This window comes from Herpailurus yagouaroundi, unplaced genomic scaffold (assembly GCF_014898765.1).
Source record: "Herpailurus yagouaroundi ecotype Mexico unplaced genomic scaffold, PumYag 162, whole genome shotgun sequence".
Lineage (NCBI taxonomy): Eukaryota > Metazoa > Chordata > Mammalia > Carnivora > Felidae > Herpailurus > Herpailurus yagouaroundi.
The window spans coordinates 62101403-62124097 of NW_024412403.1; the positions used below are offsets into that span (position 1 = coordinate 62101403).

General features: G+C 35.9%; 1 protein-coding gene across 15 annotated transcripts in view; it reads right to left on the minus strand.

The window, feature by feature from the left end:
- ZBTB20 (zinc finger and BTB domain containing 20) overlaps nt 1-22695 on the minus strand; it is a 774657-nt gene that overhangs the window by 491255 nt on the left and 260707 nt on the right. Inside the window, exon 1 of one of the 15 annotated variants that reach the window (XM_040484993.1) lies at nt 700-764. The exons of the other annotated variants lie outside the window; for them this stretch is intronic. The gene's annotated coding sequence lies outside the window, so the exon portion shown is untranslated. Of the gene's footprint in view, nt 1-699; nt 765-22695 lie in introns of those variants that run through there. 15 annotated transcript variants of the gene reach the window in all.

Here is a 22695-nt window from a genome sequence, read left to right on the forward strand (position 1 = left end):
TATCTCCTGAATTAAAAGCAAAGGAAAATAAAGTCACTCTTAAGTACCATATTTGACCACAATGCTCTTCCAATGCTCTGCTGGCCCTTTCTCTGACCACTTCTACATGAAGTTTACCTATTTTGTTAATAACTATTTTGGTATCAAGTTCAGTAATATTCAATCTGAGAATGTTTATCTAGCCCATTAAGCCAACACCAAGAAGTCACCTTCAACCAACTGTGACCAACACAGTGAATAGTGTATTTGATTGTCACATCTCCTTTGCCTGGAACACCAGCCATGCTGAATATTCTGAGAGTAACAATGGATGGGACTTAGATTTTTCATCAGTGCTTAAAAAATAGCTGCCAAAGTCAAGACATGCAGTAACCTTCTAAGTAAGTTTGCTGGCTCCATATTGTGTTTGAAGGCACACCCCCTCCAAACGTCTGCACTCACCATCTGCTACTCAACTGCAGAATAATGCACTCAAGTCTGGTGTTGCTTGGCATAGGCAAGGATAGTCAATGTCCAACTCCATTCAGACATGTGCACCATATCAGGAACCTTATGACACAGTCCTCAACATCAATGCAGCACTTTCAAGCCCCACTGCACATCAATCAAGTATGTATGACAGTCAAGCTGATAGACAAAATCTAAGCCAACCCTAAACACCTACTGTGCATGGATCTCTCCAGTTTGCCTGCAGCTCACCTTCTATTAAGACGATAGCTTTGGCCTAGTCTTCCATGCCAAAACAAGTCCATGGAGTCACTCTGGCAAGAAGAAGGGTCTATATCAATGTCAACGAACAAGTTCCTTGCTGCCGACCCTACCATCTGTCCTCCTGCTTCCCACCTACCTTACTTTATGTGGACCTTGATGAATGGGATTCTAACAGTCCAAGATTCTAGGTTAGCCAGCCTTTGCAGATGGGGTCAACATGACTGCCCTCTGGCCAAACACCCAGGGTGACATAGCTGAAGGTTACCAAGAGAGTGCCTTTTTGCAAATTTGATATTGGAAATAAAGCAAATAAAGATGTTCCTACCTGTTTTTGAGGTTTGGGTTTGTGAAGAGAATGATATGTTCAGTGCTTAAAATGAGGATGATTTCTCTTTAAATTTTTTGAAAATATTAAAAATGCTAAAGAATAAATCCCATTTCAACACTATGGATAAGAGAAGTAAGGTAAATAAAAATAAAACTGAGGTTGTTTTAAAGTATTTACAAAGTAGGTTTGAGGAAATGACTTGAAAAATCTCAGAAATATGTAGAAATAGGACTTTATAATGTAATATTAATATAGAAATAGAACATTTCAATATACATTAGATGCAACAATATTAGAGAATAATGTATATGCTAAATGGAGAATAATAGCTTTCAGACCTATTCTCCATCAGTTGTATAGCACTTACAGACTTCATGGTTGAACAGTAGAATTTGATATAATTTTAAATATGAGTAGTTAATGGAGAAATCAAATTTTTTGATCTTAAAAAAGATATTATATGAAATACAATAAATGAATATTGCCTTAAAATTGAAAATAAACTGTTTTTGTGAACATGTTGACAAATCTTTTCAATTAGGTCATTACAAATGCACTGGAGACTGAGCCTAATGACATATAAAACCAACAGAAACACCACTATTTTCAACCCAACTCAGCTTAATAAAATGATATAATGATATGCCTTTATCTTTTCATTCAAGAGAAACTAAATGTACTTCTAGAATGGTCTCTGGACTCACCAAAAACAAAACTCTACCCTAAATTCAAAATATAGTATCATCTAGGCAATTTAGATAAGTAATAATTATAAAGTGAATCTTTACCACACCAATAAGATAATGAACGTGAAAAATATGTTACACATATTAAGTATCATACACAGAATTATTCAGAGCATCTATCTCAGTGTTTTGTACATACTAAGCACTTACTAAATACTTGTAGAATTGATTAGAATTTAATTGAAAAGAGAGGTATAATGAGACTTCTATAAGTAGAATTCAGATCCTTTCAAGATCATGGGAAAAAGTTCAATCAAATTATATTACTAGGTACATCAGTTGTCTTTGATGTTATAAATCAAGATGAGTTTCTATTGTATCTAAAGAAAATTTTTGTAGGATTATCTTTGGAGAAATCACAGTGGAATAAAAAGCATGATTACTTTTAATTTCTAAATATATCCAAATTTTTTATCATTCTTTGGTCAAGTAAGATAATGCTATAGAAATTCTACATAAAACCCGAATTTACAATGTCCTGGCCTAATCATCTGGATAATCTCTTTGAATTTTCCTAAAATATGCTCCCATCCCATTTTCTATGGGAATTCTCCCACTGATTAACACAGAGAATGAGAATTTGGCCTGTGCTCTATAGACACCATTGAAATGTGGCCACCTGAGGCATGTAGGGAGGGCATCCAGCTGGCACGCCACATGTTGCCCTGGAGTAGAGTACAATGAGAGGGATATTTTGGCTAAGACTACCTGGACAATCTCTACAAAGGCCCTGATTATGAAAAGGACTTCAGTATCATCATTGTCTCTTGAGTATAATATGAGCCAAGGAAACTTCTGTTTCTAAGTTTATATATTTTACCAAAAAAAGCACTTATAAGAAAAATCAAAGAAGCCTGGGCCATTGATATCAGAATCTGAGCATTATCCATATTACTGGGGGCAACTCTTGATTTTGAGAACCACAGACACTTTAAAATTGATGCTAAAGCACACTAAAGACTTGACCATAAACTGCAACATAGTAAACTCTGTAAGGCAAAGGATGCAAAAACACAGAATGCAAATTTGTCTTTAGTGCAATTGCTAGATTATATATTATGAAAATCAAGAAGTTCATATACTACACATTTAAGAAATATTTGATTTTATTTGTACTTTATGCAACTTGTGGGAAAGAAAAGCCATGCAGTTGAACTGCAATGCCAATGAAATAATTTTGTCAATTTTGAATCCTTTTTTTCAAAACACCATACGTGATTAGAACACATAATAATGCACTACTATTTTTGCCAATTTTCGTTTTAAAACCAAAGTTGTTTTTGTATTACATAAGCACAAAATCAGAATTTCAAAACCAGCAAACATATTTAGGAGTGAATTTTAAATTAAACCCACTTGATTCTTTGTTAGATCAACTTTGAGCGCCAGGAACATTTTTGTAAAATTCCACTGGGGTAAATAGGGTAGCTAGGAAACGCTCCTCATAGTGAGAAGAAGCATATGCATTATTTTCAAGTTTGGTTTAGATTTTTTCATCCTCCTACTGAGTGGTTCTAGTGATATTTACAATACAATGTGAGTATAAATCTTAAGGGATTTATGATGTCACCAAATGCTGAGAAACAATTACAGCTGGGATTTACATTTGTGTTTATGTATTATTTTGCCTATAGATTCCAAAAACCAATGAAGAAAAACTTTTGATACAAAACATATCCTGGAACTGAAAGACAGATTCCATCTATCATTATAACCAGTTGATAGTAATTCTAAGACAGAGTTTGACAGTAAGTGAAACAAACAAACATAATGGTTTAAATATGCCACTTCAGCCACTAGAGCTGTCAGTCAAGAGGCTTTTTTTTGTATCATTAATTCAATGCCATAAAAATAGGAATTCTTACTTTTCAATAAATTTTGGTGACAAGTTGTCTACACAAAGAAAACCAACACCTATAGGGAAACTTTTAATTTGTCATCATGAATGTCTATTTGAACTTATTTAAAATGTTATAATTGTGGGCTTAATTTACACCCATTTTTTTTTCCCTACAAGCTCAAGAAAATCACAATGATCACAGTGTTCCTAAGCCTAATGAGTCCCAATTTATGACAGAGAAAAATGGAAGCTCAGAGAGATAAAGAGTACTGGAAAGGATTATACTGGAAGTCCAGGAATATATTAAGTGCAGTCTCATGGAATTTTAATAAAACCATAAAAATTACCCTTTTATATTTTTCATTAACTTATCATTTTACTTAACTCAAAATATTGTGCAGAAAAGTTTTATTGCTGACTTAGGTAACTGAACATTTTTATTAATTTAATTAGGTTTTGCAGTTTGTGACCAATAAGATTTGGCTTACATCTTGCCTTTTACTTCAGGAATTTAGAGACTTTACGAATCTTAATACCCTAATGGCTACGTAAGACTTACGAGGCTAGGAAATAATGAGATTGAACTTGGCCCCTCTTCCATCTTTATTGACAGATAGCCCGAGTGCCAAAAGCCAGCGCTGCTGGTTGTCCATCATCATATCTAAATATTGATTTTCCTAAAACTTGTATTTTGAGACTTTCTTCATTTTAGAATTACAGGTAAAGTCACTTCCCTTTGATATAAACTGCATGCAATAAAGAAGGAGGCAGTCCTACACAATAAATATGTAGGGAATGGTTTTCCACCTCTGCATGCTGCAGAAAATCCCACTGAGTTAAGTAGGGTTCTACCAAGGCCACTTAAACATATTAGCCTATTATGCTCCACATTTCTTTATTGTTCTCAAAAAGCTAATGAAATGTTCCAGTGTAATGTTTATGCTGGAGCACTTTTAAAGGCATTTTCGAAGTGATATTTCTCTCATAACTCCAGAAGGGGGTTCCACTTCCTACAAGTATTTAGTAGACCATGCAGAGACCATGTAGTCTCATTACCGAGACTGTTTAGTTGCATGGCTGGAGAAGAATTCTTAAAGATGATCACTTACGAGTTTCAGTGTGGGCTTTAACATCACTGTAGAGTGACAGGAATTACAAAGCTGGCAAGCACACATGGCATATTGTCCTACTGAATAGATAGATTTTTAAAACTGTGTATTGTCCATTCATAGATAACACTGACTTATATTGTCAATCTATTGGTTCAGGGTATATCAGTGTAAAATTAAACAACTGGTTCTCTAGATTCAGTTCTTTTTAGAAAAATAAGAGACTACGGTCTTCTATCATGAAAACAGTCAGTATGGAGAATGAAACCCCATCAGTTACCTTAGCTGTTGGGGTGTCAGTTTCATCTGTAAGAGACAGGAATCAGACCTATTGATCTCCGTGATATCTTCCAGTTCTAATATATGCTGGTTTTATGATTCCAAATACTAACACTGTGTATTGAGAAATAGCAAAGTATGCAAAGAATAAGGGAAAGAACTTCATTAAATTATTAGTTTTACAGCAAAACTGAAGTTATATAATTGTGCCTTGAGTTCTCATACACAACCACCTCACTTACTAAACATCATCAATAATATGAAAGAAAGGGTGAATATTAAGGTCACATGTGGTAAGGTTAAGGTTAAAGCCAAGACTAAAAATATAATTAATTGAGAACTGAAAAAATTAGAAACTTCTACCAAAATAATATGTAGTATGCCTTGACAAATGACAATTCCTTATATAATCATTCTCAATTAAAAGCAACAATTGGGAGAGATCTTGGAATTTTTTTGTTTTTTATTTTCAAGAAATCATACTATAATCCTAAAAAGTATTTAACAGGAGTCATAGCTCTGACTTCCACTGGATAATGCTAAGAATGTAATATCCTTATTCTTATTCTTTTTTTAAAAAAATTGATGTTAACATTTAATATAGATACTGCACTTAATTAATGCCAACTATGTTCCACATGGTTTATTTGCATTCACTCATGCATTCACTCATGCAATCCTTCCATCAACACTAGGGAGTAAGTACTATTAGAACACAGAATCATGGAGGTGGTTATCAGTAATGCTAGACTATCAAACTGACTTATGGGTCCCCCCACTTTTTTTCGGTGTGCAAAGCTAACATAGTGTGCCACCGTGTTTCAAGAATATCACACCTATCAAATTATTATGTTTTTGTATTCTTCCTAATATTAACCAAAAGATGTAAATTCTTTCATGTATTATTCTTCATTCATGAAAGTAGAGATTGAACAGACATGAAATTAGGGGCGCCTGGGTGGCTTAGTTGGTTAAGGGTTCAACTCTTTTTTCAGGTCATGTCATGATCTCACAGTTTGTGAGTTCGAGCCCCACATCAGGCTCCGTGCTATTAGCATGGATTTTCTCTGTGCTATTAGCACGTGCTATTAGCTTGGGATTTTCTCTCTCTCTTTCTCTCTCCCTTCCTCTCTCTTTGTCCATTCCCCGCTTGTGCGTGCATGTTTTCTCTCAAAAGATTTTTTAAAAAGAAAGAAAAGAGATGAAATTAGAAGGTACACACACTTTTTTTCTCACTATAAGTGTGAAGACATATCCATAAATTACTAGAGGCATAAAAACCAATAACCAGTGAGAATGAAATGGTTTCAAATGACATTATAAGCTCTTAGTAAGTGGATTCTTATAGAGTAATGAACACTAGAATGGCACAAGGAACCTATATTTTAGTCCTGAAGCTACCACTATCAAATTGTATAATTTTGGGCAAGTTAACTTAACATTTAAGTGCATCCATTTGCTTATTTCTTTTCCAATATGGGGAGATTTAGATCTCAAAAGTTTCCTTCCAAAAATAGCATTCTATAGCATGCTACCACAAAGTCAAGTCATGATTTGCTTTGTTTCATTTATTACATAACAGCCATTGATGTAAATGAATGGTATTATATTCACAGCTTTAATTTACAGCAAAGATTGGGCCTGCTTTGTACTCATCTCTCTAGCTGCAGCTCTGATATAATAAGGTGCTATCTTGAACATTGTGAGATATGTCATGTTCATTCCTGCTCAAGATATCTTGGTAGTAATCAGATCATATAAAAACTAAGAAGTGCATGAATACTTGGACTTAATCTTTTTTGACCTCTCCCATAATTTTTGACCTTGACTTAACTATCTCAGCCTGCTCCCCTTGACCTCTAATATTGCTAAATACTAAAGAAGTTCCTGGATATTATGTACCCAAACCAAGAGTGGCAAGCATAAAACAGGTGGAGGTAAGGGCAAGAGTATTATAATTCAGTAACATTTCTCATGCTCCCCAGTATTTATTTAGTTATATTTGTTCCAGAAACTATTTTAACATATGACTATAGGAGAAGTCATGTGCAGCAGGCTGGTATTATTAAGTAAAATAAAAAAAAATCATGGGAACATGGAATATCAGGTTCTATCATTTAAGCATTTCTACCACTAGAAATACTTGACGACCATACCACTTTCTTTGCAATCTGGAAATTGTTTTAAGATAAAGTCAGAAAGTAAAAATCCAGTTTCTATATTGTGGGCGATCAAAGGTCATTTGAAAGGAGAGCAGAGGTCAAGAGCAAACCCCTAGGTCTACTCCAGAAATTTCACTAGAGGGTGCTCTTGGGCTTTTATGAGTTGTCAGTTCTCCAATAAGAAAACCAAGTATTGCTTAGAAAATGTTCTGCCTTCCCACAAGTTGGATTCCATCATGGAACCCATGTCCAATACCTCATTATAAATGTAAGGATACTTCAAGAAAACCTTGAGCCTGGTTCCTATTTCCCTTTGAAATTGACTTGTTTCTACCGGTATTATATTTGTAGGCTTCACAAATGTAAGACCCACGAGAGATCTCACAAGTCTTCAAAAGTCTGCATTCTAATTAGGTAACCACAGAAACTTCCTGAGAAATCAAAATGAGCTTAAATGGGGTTAACTGATGAAGCTATTTTTGCAAATGTATTTTTGCAAACACAATTTTGATCTTGTAATTGGTTCATAATTTATATATCTACTGAAAGGATTTTCATTATTCTATAGGACCTGTAGATGTAATCTTACTGTCAAGCGGAACCAATCTCAAGCAATTATTTATATATTTATTATTTGTTTTAATGATAACAACTAATATTGAGCACTGAATAAGTACTCAATAAATATGTCTGTATCTTTTACTGGGTATAGAAATTTCTGCAGTATATTCCCGAGAAAATGCCATATAATTAATTCATAATCTCTACTCCATATGTTAGACAATTTTCCTTTATGACTATAGTTTTCACATTTCTTGAATTTATATTAAGTGACTTATTCTAATTATTCCTGATGCTAGCTTCTTTCTATATGCTTCTTGTTTTTGCTGCATTAAGAGAAAATGGAACATGGAAATTGTTTTCTGTGATTACCTTTTAATGTTTATTTTTTATTTATTAGGAAGACTGAGCATGTTTTTTGTTTGCCTACACATTTAAAAAATGGCAATAGCATATGATCATACATGGCAATGCTCTTCTTAAGAATCAAAATTAAAGTCTAAGTAAATTTCTTCTCCACCTTCAGAATGTAAAGAGTTCTGAACCACTGATGGCCACTGGCCATTATGCCTGGCATCACGGTGACCTCTCATCATGCATGCTTGCAATATTGATGGCTTTAGCATCTTTACAGTTGATCAGATAATTCTGAAGATGATTATGGAATACTAAGGCTTTGTCTGCATTTCTAATATGGTTAAGTTTGAAGTTTCATTATTCTTTAATTGAATCAAGTTAAACAGTTTCTCTCAAAAATTGGCTTGAAGCTTTTGACAAATAAATTCAGGGCCAAAGAGTAGCCCTTTATACTGCATGATTCTGTATAAAGATATGTTTTAACTTCTCATCTGATAAAAGACAAACCAGTACCATCTTTGAATTCCAGCTCCTTTCAACATCCTGCATGGATTGCAACCAGCATGAAAGGTTGGGAAAATAAGTGGATTCTGAGCTTATGAGGGGCCCTCTGTGAGAAGCACCAGATATTTAAGCACGCACATCTGATACATGTTATTCCCCCATTCAACCTGCAGAGGATAGAGTCACCAGCATATATTCAAACTATGCTTCATCCAAGTTGGTTATACATAAGTTTAAAGCACTCTATAAAGAATTGGCAAAATTCCCATGGATACTGTGAAAATAAAGGGAATCGATGAAAAGATATAATTATTTTAGCCCTAGATGTAATTAATTTGTGAGTGAGGTCATTTTCTCTCAAATACATTCAAGTTTCTCCAAATACAGGTCAATGTTTGCTGGCTGATGGGAGAAAAGACCCATTTGGTTTGAGTTTGCCCACGTTCATATTCATTTCTCTATCATAGCAAAATAAAATGTCTTATAAATCTTCACATCTGCAAAGAGGGTTCAAGCTGAGGCAGAGTGACAAGTATTGCTGATTGGCAACAAGAAAACCTCTTAACTATTCATAAGTATCATTTCTATGATTTCCTATTCTAGTCTTTCTATTGGAAAGAAACAAAATAGTTCTACCTCATTTTATGAATCAGATGCACTAAAATGTTTAGCTAGAAGTTACACAGCAGATCTCAGTCTAAAATGATTATTTCACAATTAAGACACTAAAACACAGGAAAAACAAGTGGCATCCTTTCCCAGGCCATGCAGTTAGTAATGGCAGGTATTATTCAGCGTTCCTGATCCGGTGTTCTTTCTATTGCACAATTTTCCAATGCCACTTGGTTTTTCCCAAAGGATCTGTGTATCATATCATAATTTCATGTTGACTTCCATTGAAATTTCAGAGAAAGAAAAAGAGATATGGGGAAAATTGCTTTTAAGTAGCCAACTCTTCAATGTAGGCAACATCCCTATGTCCAACGGTCTAGTAGTCAGGTGATCTACATGAGCGTGCATGCTCATTAAAAATGTATGCATCACAGGGGTGCCTGGGTGGCTCAGTCGGTTGAGCAGCTGACTTCAGCTCAGGTCATGATCATGCGGTTTGTGGGTTTGAGCCCCACGTCAGGCTCTGTGCCACAGCTAAGAGCCTACTTTGGATTCTGGGTCTCCCTCTCTTTCTCTGTTCCTCCCTCATTCACGGTCTCTCTCTCTTTCTCAAAAAATAAATATTTTAAAAATGTATGCATCATAAAGTACAATTAATATTCTCCCTGACTACAGCACCCTCATATGTTTTACCAGTTCCCAGCCAATGCCATGCTGAATCCTGGAGGCATTCTTATTTCCCTGAAAGTCAGCCCAGCATGAAAACCCTACTGTCTTGTGGGAAGAAGAGTGCAGGTGTACTCTTTGCTTTAAGAAGACTCAAAAAGCCAAATTCTGAACTTACCAAACAGGCAAATTAGGGGGTGATTATTCACATGATAAAAGCATTCACCACAGGATGCTTTTAAATCATAAGCTGCTCTACTACATTCAACATAAGTTATATTACAAGGCTTCCTTTTCACATTCTAGAGTCCATGGTCCCTTATGCAAAGGCGGTGAATGATTGATTGGTGGGCATAAAGTCTTACCACTTATTACCTGCTAGGCAAACCTTCCTTTTTCATACACAAGAGGAATTGGGAGTGTAATTCATTTTTTAAAAATTAATGAATCTTCATTCCTGAAAAAAACTAGTATCTTTTGAGCACTTACTATGTGCCTGGCACAGTGCTAAGCATTTTATGTAATGATCTGATTTACTCCTCCTCACCATATGTCTACAAGATTAATACAGTTATCCCAATTATAGATGAGGGAACTCGGAGTCAGAAAAGTTAGACTGAGTACTTAGTTAAGTACCCTGACTAAATCTAATAAAATGATACTGTCAGAATTCAATGCCAGACCTGTCAAGAGCTCTGGCCCTCACATGCCTTACAACATTATTTCAGATGAAATGTAATGTCACCCCTTACCTCTCACCTGAGCACAGCTGTACTCTGACACTCTGATGTACCTTCCCCACGCAGCAATCCTGTCTACAGCAACAGGAACCACACACGTAGCCTGTATACACAGACAGGGAACTCACTAACAAGGTGACTTATTTCGATTACCACACTGCTTTATTAAGCCAGAACTCATCTCCTTACAATTCCCACCCATGGGTCCTAACTTTATTCTGTTGTTATTGAAAATTACTAGAATCCCATTTCCCCATAGCTATCACATTCCTCCCATGGTTTCTTCTTTATCTAGGTAAAATTCTTCAGTTCTTCAAACCTTTTATTTTATATAATGGGTATGTCTGCTGTTCACACATATTCTATTCTTTCTTAAAACCGGTTCTTCTGGAGCACTGAGAATTCATCCATGCCATTTCTAAGCAGGTATGTAACTCATAAATGCTTGGAAGGCTGCATAGCACAGTGGTTAAGGGCAGAAGCTCTGGAACCCAGACCGACTGGCTTCAAATCCAAGCTTTACCACTTACTCTGTCTGTTTCCCTAGTGAATTTACTTGATCTCCTGAGCTTCAGCTTCCTCCTTCAGTTATGAAATGAAAATAGCAATAGTACCTACTTTATATGGCTCTTATGAAGATTTAAAAGAGAGACTATAAGTAAAACAATTAGGGTCCTTCTCAGCAGGTTGTTAAATGTTTGCCATTATTATTCATGCTACAGGAGTGGGCGAACACTTAACTGCCTAGGAAAAAATATATGGCCTACATTATTCTATGGTATTGACTTTATTGTCCAAATATAAAGAAGTCAAGCTCTGCTAGAAATGCACTCGACTAAAGACCTGCTTCTACTCCCAGCTCTTCCAAGCACTCCAACTTAAAGATCTTGGACTAGTCACCTTACCCAACTCATCTATCACACGGGAATGGGACAATCTTTCTACCTCTAAAAGGATATGGTTTTATTCTACGATTCTACAATTCTATGATTCTATTCTCCTAGGCCCTGCTTAAATTTCTTTACTAATTGTGTTTGAAGACTACCATTAAAATACTAACTTTTTATCTGAACATTTATATTAATCTTTTGAGATTTCAAGCAGCTTAACTGCATTATTTCCATGAAAGAGAATAAGCCTCTAAGATTCTATAGACGGGTCTCCTGGAAAATGAAAGATGTTGTAATTACATAGAAAGGAATTTAATGTTACTTTTGAGGTGATAACCCAAAGTCCTATTCTGCCAGGTCAGCAGAATCCTGCCCTCTTTCTGCCCCACTTGGCCCAGGCTGTTCTTAGTCATCTTGTTGAATCTCAGAGTAGCCCCTTAGATAAACACAACTCCAGGTTTGGGTGGAATGCCAAGTTGATACAACAATCATTAATGTTCTTGTCCACAAAAGTGCATCCAGGTTGGACTGCTTCTTCCCTACCCCAAATGACTTCATTCTGTAATATATATAACGTTCAGCTAATTCTGTTACGGCTGAGTGTGCCAGTGCTACTTGTGTGCCCTATTGTTTATCTCTACATCTAATAAAAGCATGGGGACAGGTGTCAATATCCAATCAATTGTCTGTCAAAGACTGTGACAGTCTACTCTAACAAAGCAAATTCCACAAAGCAGCAAAGGGACAATCCCAAGTTGACTAATGCCAAAATCTTTGACATTTTGTAACTGAGAATAATGTATTTTTCTACCAATAAAAATGGCATTATTATATTCCTAAAGCTATGAAATGTTATCTTTTCTATTTCTAGAATTCTCTATGTTCAAAGTTAACAAGTTTAATTGATTGTATTCTTAATTGCATGGACAGCTATGATATTTTAAATCTTAAATACTAAATTTGTGCATTAAACTAGTCTCGCCCACTTTAGGTATGACCATTCTTGTTCGTATATAGAACAATTAATATTTTAGGCCAGTGTTCTGTTTTGGTTTTTGGTTTTTGTTTTTGTTTTTGTTTTGGTTGTTGCTGCTGCCTCTGTGTGTGTGTGTGTGTGTGTGTGTGTGTGTGTTTGTGTGTGTGTGTGCTCTGTTTTGATAATTGACTTATAGCATCTATTTGAGAAGGTAGAAAGGTGACAACTTATTTCAGGATATCTACAATTTCATAACACTAATATGGCCTTTAAATATTCTGCTTAAATAATGTTTAAGTATCAGTCTATCTATAGCCTTTGCATTGTAAAGAGGAGCTTAAAGCTGAAGTAAAGACTTCAGTAAAAAGGATCTGAACTTTATATTCTGGAAGGTAGAAATCTTACAAAAACCAAAGAAATGAAATTACAGATTTTGGAATTTCTGTTTTTTTTTTCTGTACATAAGAAAATAGTGTGGTGTATATTCATTTACCAAAAAATCATAATATTACTCAGATTGTCTAATACTAATTTTGCTATACCAGCTTTGTTTTGGTTAACATTTGCATGACAACTCTGGTTATGTTTTTAACAAAATGCTCGGCAGAAATGGAGTTCATTTATATGTATATTGCATTACATGTGTACAAAGTCATCCCTTAAAATGCAACACTGTTGTCTTTGAGAAATAGAATGTATACAAAATTTGTTTAAAAGATTAGATCAGGGGACACTGGGTGGCTCAGTCTGTTAAGCATTCAAATCTTGACTTCGACTCAGCCCACATGAGACAGGGTCCACACGGACAGGAGAATCCCTGCTTAGGATTCTCTCTCTCCCTCTTTCTTTGCCTCTGTCTCTGTCTCTGTCTCTCTCTCTCTCTCTCTCTCATCTCTCTCAAAATAAATAAACATTTTTTAAAAAACAATTTTAAAAAAACATTTTCATAGCACTTTAAGCTTCCCTAAGACTATTATTTCACTGAGTGTTTAGGGACCTTTACAGATAGGTATTATTAACTCCATTTTACAGATAGAAAAAAAAAAAAATAAGGCACAGAAAGGTTAAAATGAGTTGCATAAAGTCAACAACTGGCAAGTAGAATATTTTAGACTGCACTGACATACTAAGTATAAGGGAAACCCATCATCTGTGTGTATTGCCCCTCGATAATACAGAAAGGTAAAACACTATCCCATCAGAGTTTTGTAACACCTATTAAACATTTTAAATCTCAGTGGCATTGTCAAGTATTTTAAATCTTAAAGAAGTAAAGAATAATAGCACCAACTTTGCATGACTTCAAATTTGTAACCCTTGGAAATCCAAAGTAAATTTCTAACTCCTGACTTATAACCCCTCACGGAGGAAACTTAAAAGAAAACCAGAGACAAGCCCTTGGTTCATGGTGCCTATGACGCCATGGATATACAAATCTGCCCCATTTTACAGTACACAAAGAGGAATGGAATTCAGCTGTTATCAGAGATAATAATAAACTTCTGCTGGTGAGTCAGTCTCTTAGCCTCAGATTTACATTCCCACTGTCAGCAAGAGTTTTTCAGTTAAACACTTTTTAAAAGTAAAAATTCAATAAACAACGTTTATATTACCAACAGAATGTATTCTCGTTGCTTTGGTGCTAAACTATCAGATGCTTTTCGACTTTGCTCTCTTCTTTCTCTCTTTTGTCCATTTCTTAGCTCCCTCACCGCAACCCTTGCCGCTCTCCATACTTGCTCTCTCCCTGAAGCTGCAAACTGCCTGGACGCCTGCACCCTCACGCTTCTGAGATTAAACCCAGACCAACCCATGGCATGGCTCCCGTTCTTTGTCTGAAGCCAGTGTCTAATTGAGTCAGATATGGACTTACTATCAAATTGAACAGCAAGCCCAGATTTTTTCCTGTTTAGATAAAATGTATGATACTTATATATTTGTATAAAAAATGTCCATCTAATAAATTCTCTCAAAGAAAATGGTCTCATTATATTTTCACCTTATTTTCTCATTCTATTTTTAAAGCCACAGTGAAAGGAAAATTATTGTGGTCACTCTAAAATATTCTCTCCCCTCCCAGTTAAGGTCTGGTTTAGACAAAGCTAAGGCAGTAATTTCTAGTTTGTATTTAAGGACACTAGTTACTGTTTACCTATAGATGTTTGCATACTTGGACTAATGGGGGGTGGGGCGGGGAGGTTATCCTCGGAGTGATAACTAAAGCTTGCCACTTCGTTGTCATTATGTTGTAGGTGTCGGGAGGGTTTTTGTAAAGTTAATTTTCTCCCAATACCATTTTATTCCCCCAGGGAGTGAGCAAGAGGGAAGAGTTGCTTTTCCACAAAATAAGTCTTACAGCATTGACCAGGGCATTTAAATGTATCTTTACAATTCTCCACTTGGTCTCCCAGGAACAGTTTTTATAGATTTAGATTTTTTTTTTGTCATAAAGTATTCTATTTATTTCTCAGCAGCTGGTGTCAAAAAAGTTGTTGTTGTGTTTTTTTTTAATATTCCTTTTAAATAAATAAAATCTGTTTTCATATTGTGTAAAATTAGTTTTGCCTGCTGTGAGTTTGTGGCATTATGAAGTGATCATTTCTTCCCATGAATTATTTAAAGTGAGGATATCAAAATCTGACGGAACAATACAATGTACTATACAATTTAATTTTATAATATACCAGTTCATACTAGTACCTCACAATGCACAGCAGTTATATAGTACACTGGCTCAGAAGTAGCAGATCAAGACTATGCCCCTCAGTTTCATATTTTAGTATCTGAGAGTCCCTTCTAAATTTCTCAGTGTGCTAGAGAATCACTCCATATTTGGCTAAAGACATTTTTGCTAACTACTCATGCAGGGCACTGATGTTCAACTAGCCTGGATGATATTTAGCTTCTTTTTTTTTTTTATTTTTTTTATGTTTATTTATTTTTGAAGGAGAGAGAGAGAGAGAGAGAGACAGAGCAGGTGAGCGGGAGGGGCAGAGAAAGAGGGAGACACAGAATCCAAAGCAGACTCCAGGCTCAGAGTTCTTAGCACAGAACCAAACGCAGGGCTTGAACACACGAACTATGAGATCATGACCAGAGCTGAGGTCTGACGCTTAACCGACTGAGCCACCCACGTGCCCCAAGCTTTTTTTTTTTTAATTCTTTAAGACACTGCGTTTGATAGTTGTTCACTTTCTCATTACTGTTGGCATTATTAGCCTTTTCTCTGGAGTCTTCTGATCACTTTGTCTTATGGGACAAATGTATGTATGTAACTGTCATTATTCTCATTACAGCGTTTGTAGAGGAAGGGAAAAACAAACCACTCAAATTTCCCACTGCATCTATGGGACTTTTAGCAAAGTTGTTATAAACTTTTAAGGTGAGTGGGGTGTCATGAAGAAATTTCTAATGAATAGGGAAAGGCATGATTAGAAGCTATAACAAAGTTTGGATCAAGGAGACAGTATTGACTTGTATTTGATATATATGTTATCTGATATTTATATTATGTGGTATTTATGTTATGGTAAATTATAACCAAAATACTACATGGATTTTTTTCCTCAAAGGATTTTGTAGCACTCTATAAAACAGATTACATCTGATTAACTCACTATAGTGAAAGGATGGAGTCAATCGACATATGTTATGTAAGCATCAAATAGCCTATGACAAAATTCAACTGCAAACACTAAAAAAGAAAAACAAAACTCAGGAGGAAAGAAGATATTATGGGATGTCAGAAGCAGTTTTCTAGACTAAGTAACTGGGTTAAAGCATAGAGTAGAGATTACTGGGCACTTCTCTTGTTAGTTTCACATGATATAGACTAATACAATGCATCCAGAACAAAATTCCTGATTGCATAGCACCAGCGGGCCACCACCTCCCCCACCAATCAGACTGCACGTCCTCAGTGAAAGGTGCCACATCCATCCAGTTGATCAGACTGGGCACTGGAAGCCTTGGAATTCCTTTTGCCTGACCCAACGCATCTAATCCACCAAAAATCACCATCAACTCCATCCCAAAACTACATTCCAAACCCAACCATTTCTCACCCTCTCTGCTATCACCAACCTAAGTCACAATTATCTCATTTGGTCTCCTAACTGATTCTCTGCTTCCACTCTGCTTCTTAAAACCCACTTTCTGAACAGAAGCCAGAATGGGCTTGAAATGTAAAACAGATCATATAACAATTCTCTTGTATAAACTCTACAACACAGAACAAATTGAGGGTTGATGGGGGGTGGGGGGGAGGGTAGGTGATGGGTATTGAAGAGGGTATCTTTTGGGATGAGCACTGGGTGTTGTATGGAAACCAATTTGACAATAAATTTCATATATTAAAAAAATAAAAATAAAATAAAATCTACAACGCATATATGTTGCAATAAGAATGAAATTCAAATTCAAAATCATGATCAGTAAGTCCTATTATTGCTGCACACCTATCAGATGTCATTTCTTACCACTCAGTGGTCCTTTCTGTCCCTCAAACAAGCCAAGCCTATTCCTACTATCCTTACTCTAGCTATCTCCTATACTTGTACTGTTCTGCCCCTGTATCTTCACATGACTGACGCCTTCTCATTTACTTTCAGCTAAAACATTATCTTCACAGAGAGGTCTTTCTCTCCCTGATCATGATATCCAAAGCATCCCTAATTCACTCTACCCTGATTTATTTTCCTTAGAAAGAATAACTACTATCTTCCTGGCTTAAATATATAAATATTGTGTGTGTGTGTGTGTGTGTGTGTGTGTGTGTGTGTGTGTGTAGCCTCTATCATATTTTAGGTTCCATGAGAGTTAGGTTCTTAGCCATATTGCTACATTAGTTATCTATCATGGTGAACGAACTTATCCTAAAACTTGGTAGCTTAAAAAAATTCATTATCTCATAGTTTCTGTGGGTCAGAAATCTGGGTGCAGCATGGGTTGGCAGGACTTGATTCCTTGCCAGTTAGGTTTATCCACAGAACTGCCTCATGACAAGGCATTTGGCTTTCCCTGTAGAAAACAACCCAAGAGAGAGTGAAAGAAGTACCCAAGATGAAAACAACAGTTTTTTCTTTAACTTAATCTTGGAAGTGACAGCCTATCACTTTTGTCCTTTTTAGAAATGAGTCACTAGATCTAGTCAATACTAAAGGATAGGGAATTACACAAGGAGGTGGGACATAGAATATGGAGATCATTGGAGGTCCAATGAAGTTAGAAGTTACTTATCATAACTGCTTACCTCTTACTCTGAGTGTGCAAAAACAGTTCCTGGAATTTAGTGAACAAACGAATAATAAATGAATTTCCCCTGGATTAGCACTTGAACTTATCCTAATTCAACATTGTGTCAATGATCAAGAAAAGAAAGTAGTGAATAAAATTTCACTCAAAGTAGTGACATTCACACCATTCAAACTAAAGAGATAACTAGTAGGAAGGTTAGGTTCTGTGAGTAGCAAAAAGTAGCAATACAGCCACAGTTTCTTCATCTGTAAAATACAGAAAGTAGTTGTACCATGTTGTAAGAGATTTAATGAGGTAGCTCATCTGGAATGTTTAATTTGAGGCCTCAAAAATCAAAGACATTGGATACGTGTTGCCTATTTTCTTTTTTGTTGTTGTTGGCTATTATTCTTAATGAAAATAAATGCAAGCCAAACATTTTGGGAGAAAAGAACACAAATTATGTTTCTAAGATGATGGTATCTGAGATATCAGATACAACTAAAAAAATCTATGTATCACTTTGAACTATTTACTAACGATATTACAGTTTAATATGAAACTATGGCCAAAAATAAAATGTTGGGACTAATCAAGTGCTGAAAACAAGGTGCAAAAGTGTTTTTTTCTATTTTTACGTAAAATTAAGACACCTTTGAATGCGTGTAATTATGCATTTCCAGTCTGTACAATACGTGAAAGCTTTTTTATTAAAAATTTTAAAAATCTTTATTTATTCTTGAGAGAGAGTCAGAGTGAGAGTGGGGGAGGAACAGAGAGAGAGGGAGACACAGAATCCGAAGCAGGCTCCAGGCTCTGAGCTGCCAGCACAGAGCCCAACGCGGGGTTCAAACCCACAAACCCTGAGATCATTACCTGAGCTGGAGTCAGCTGCTCAACAACTGAGCCACCCAGGTACCCCTCAATCCATGAAAGCTTAAATGGAGAGGGATGTGTGCAGCTTTGGGATTGGAATATCCACAGTGTGACTTGGGGTTGAACTTTCTGAAAAGTTAAAGGAAGGGCACTAAATCGTGATCTATTATATAATGGGGTTATGAAAGTTATGAAGAGAGTTAAGCAAGCACTATTTATGAAATCCTATTTAACTATTTATGAAGTCCTGAATATTAACACTAGAGGACAAACTTCAAGTTCGGGGAAGCACAAATAGGGTCAGAAAATGAAATACTATTCCATATTTTAAAGAATGCCTACCTTGAAAGGCAATAAAGATTAAGAAATTAAGTAAGTAGTTGAAGAAATTCATAGAAGATACCAAAATACACTATAATGGTATATAGACTTGAGGTTGGCATCAGAGAGGGAAACTAGATGTCTTATTATGAGGTCTTTATTTGCAATCAAATAGGCAAGATGAGTCACAGCTTTAGTGAAGCCCCCAAAATCATGAAGAGCATCTGATAAGATTTTATCATTCTTGTTCTATTAGTGAGAGAGTGATACTCACTATTTTACAGATGGTCTTGATGAATGAAACTTTAGCTTTCTGAATTTTGACTAGTAAATATTCCAAAGGTTTATCTACTGTTTTGAGAGCAAAACAGTTCCTACAATACCCAATGTATGAGGTTGAATGGTGGCTACCTAAAAGATACACCTACATCTTAAGCCCCAAAACTTGTGAATGTGATCTTATTTGGAAAAATAAAATAAAATAAATAAAATAAAATAAAAGGTGTTTGCAGATCTAAATAGTTAAGGCTCTCTAGATGAGATCATTCTGGATTATTCAGGTGGGCCCTAAATACAATGACAAGTCTTTATTTTTAAAAAATGTTTTAATGTTTATTTATTTTTGAGAGAGAGTGAGACAGAGCATGAGCGGGGGAAGGGCATAAGGAGAGGGAGACACAGAATCCAAAGCAGGCTCCAGGCTCTCAGCTGTCAGCACAGAGCCCGACGTGGGGCTCTAACTCACAGACCACGAGATCATGACCTGAGCTGAAGTCGGACGCCCAACTGACTCAGCCACCCAGGCGCCCCCACTGACAAGTCTTTATAAGAGACACAGGAAGAGAAGACAGTAGACACAGAGGAGCAGACCATGTGATGATGGAGGCAGAGACTATAGTTATGCAGTCACAAGCCCAAGGAGCAGCTTGAGCCACCAGAAGCTGGAAGAGCAAGGAAGGATTCAACCCTAGAGTTTTTAGAGGGGTTGCAGCCCTGATGATTTGTTGATTTCAGATTTCTGTCACAAATAACTGTGAGAATATTTCTGTTGTTTTAAGCCACTAGGTATGTGGCAATTTGTTACAGCAACCTTGAAAAACTAATACGCCCGGAGTAAGTCATGATTTCACAAGGAGGTGTTGGAATGGAGTAGAAAAATCACTTAAGCAAGACAGATTCAGATTTAAGCCTGGGGTTTCTCGATACAAGTTGTGTGATACTAAAAGCAAGTTACTTTATATCCTGGATCTTCAGGATCCTCATTAGTAAAATGGTGGCAACTTCTCACTGTAGGATCACTGTGGGATATGGAGATATGTAAAGTGCCCCACTTGCTGTAAGCTTTCCAACAGCAGAATATTATTCTGCTCAATAGTCAATACTCAATTAACCTGTTAATAATAAATTCAAAAGTGTGTCACATATCTATAGAAGTTAAAAAAAACTGTTGTTTTCCTTGAGAAAACATTTTAGCAAGGTATTAATTGGAGCATAAGGGATTACTTCATGTGGAAACTGGTTGTGCAATACCAAATGTCTCAATGAACCTTTATTACAAACTGACTATGCCATTTTAAGCAACCTCCTTGGCTGTCAGTGCAACCATATTCTGTCAGGTTCCTCACTGTCTCATCTTTAATATTCTCTCTAGTTACTTATAGGCAGATACTGGAAAGCAATGCCAGAGCATTACTGAAAAATGTTTCCGTCTAGCTTGTGATAGACTGTGATAATAGAATTTTCCTAAATGTTAGTCTAAGAAAATTGACAACAGCATAATAATCTCTTGGACAAAGTTGTCAAATTCATTCCAATTAAGGCCAACAAAAAAAATAATAAGAGGAGATCTAACAATAATTTTCCTAGAGAAAAAAATATAGGAATCATGCCATTCAGATATTTCATATTCAGGAATAACTCTTAATACCAGAAAATTGAGACTATAGTGAGATTTATTCAAAATACATAAAATAAAATGAAACAAATTTTCAAGAAATTCTATTTTTTAAATTTTTTTATTTAAAAAAATTTTTTTTACTTTTCTAGGGACAAACTGGGCAAATATCACACACAAAAAAGTTAAACTGAAAAACGTAATGGATTAGCCATAACATTATTTCTGCCTATTCAAGTTATTTATTCATTCATTTACTCATTCATTCACTCAACAAATATCTATTAAATGCCTAATCAATACCAGGCATTGTGGTAGGCACTATGGACATAGCCTTGAAGGAGATTACTATTCCCTATCTTAAAGGTAATCTTGGCAAAACAATCAATAGAAATAAACCACGCATTATAGGAGTACAATGTAAGGCAATTTTAATTAGCTGGGGAATTAGGGAAGGCATCCCAGAGAAAATGAGATTTTAAGTTGAGATTTGCTAAGTTATTTCAGTGTATCTGAGCACAAGGGGAAAGAAGGGAGGAATGGAAAGGTATTCCAAATAAGGGAGGAGAGACTCAGGTGAAAGCTAGAAATGAGAGTGAAGGTGGTGCAGTGCAGACACCAAAAGAAGTTCAGTATTATTGGAGCATACAATGCTAGAGAAAAAGTGATTTGAGTCAGGCTAGCAACAGAGACAGGAACCAGCCTATAAGATTAAAATTAAGGAGATCTGAATTTTGGAGAGAAAGATGGTCTCATAGATCAGCATAGTAGCTTTGGTAAGGAGAAGAGTAGATAGAGTTAAAGAACACTTAAGAGTAAGCTTAGTAGTGCTCAGAGAACAGTCTGAGCTGGAGAGAAAAATGTGGTCATCATCTCTATGAAGATGGTAATCAAAACTATGGAAGTGTATGAGATTGACCAGGCGGACTGCCCAGAGTGAGGAGAGTCCTGAGAACGTCAATTTTTAACACTGCAGTGGTTAAGTAACATTGTCTATATGGGACTTTGTGACCCATCATAACAAACGCTTACGTTTCTACAGCAATTCAACACTTACTCTTATATCCATTGTCTCTTTTGGCTCTCAAACAAGACTAAGGAATAAGCAGGTGGACAGTATAACTCTTATATGTATATGAGAATCTAGTTTCCAAAAAGTTGGGCCTGAAGTCATTGCATTTCAATGTTAAGACCGGAATTTGGGCCTCCTTTTTTCAGATTAATTTTATTTCCATGACACCACTGTACTCTCAAGCATCAGCTGCTTATGGCTTCTTCCTTAGTATCAACCTAGGCAAAAGCCTAGGTCTTGATTCTAAAGGTGTTATGCTTTATGCACATCTCATCAAAAACCTCTCCATTTGGAACTGCTCTTAGGACAGAGAGCTAACCTGAGGCAGACAATGAAGGGGGAGAACTGTTTCTTAGCCCTTTGAGCTTCCCACGGTCTCCATCCCTGTCTTCTTTTCTCTAAGGACATTTGTTCATTCACCCAAAAACTAGTTACTAAGCCAGAAACTCTGTGAATACAGGAGTTAACAAGTCATACCCAGTCCCTCCCTGAAGTTTCGAGTTTTGAAAGTTCTTCATATTTTCTGGATACAATCCTTCATTATATATATTCTTTGCAAATATAACCTTACCATCTGTGGCTTGTCTTTTCATCCTCTTATAATGTTTTCAAAGAGAAGAGTTTTTAATTTTGATGAAGTCCAATTTATTCTTTTATGTATCATGCATAAATGGGTCATGCACTTAACAACTCCTAACATATTTCATCTTTTTCACTGATGGATCCCAAGTACCTAGAATAATACCTGATACACAGTATGTAATCAGTAAACATCTGATGAATATGTAAAAATTTCAAGGAGTGAAATGCAATTGT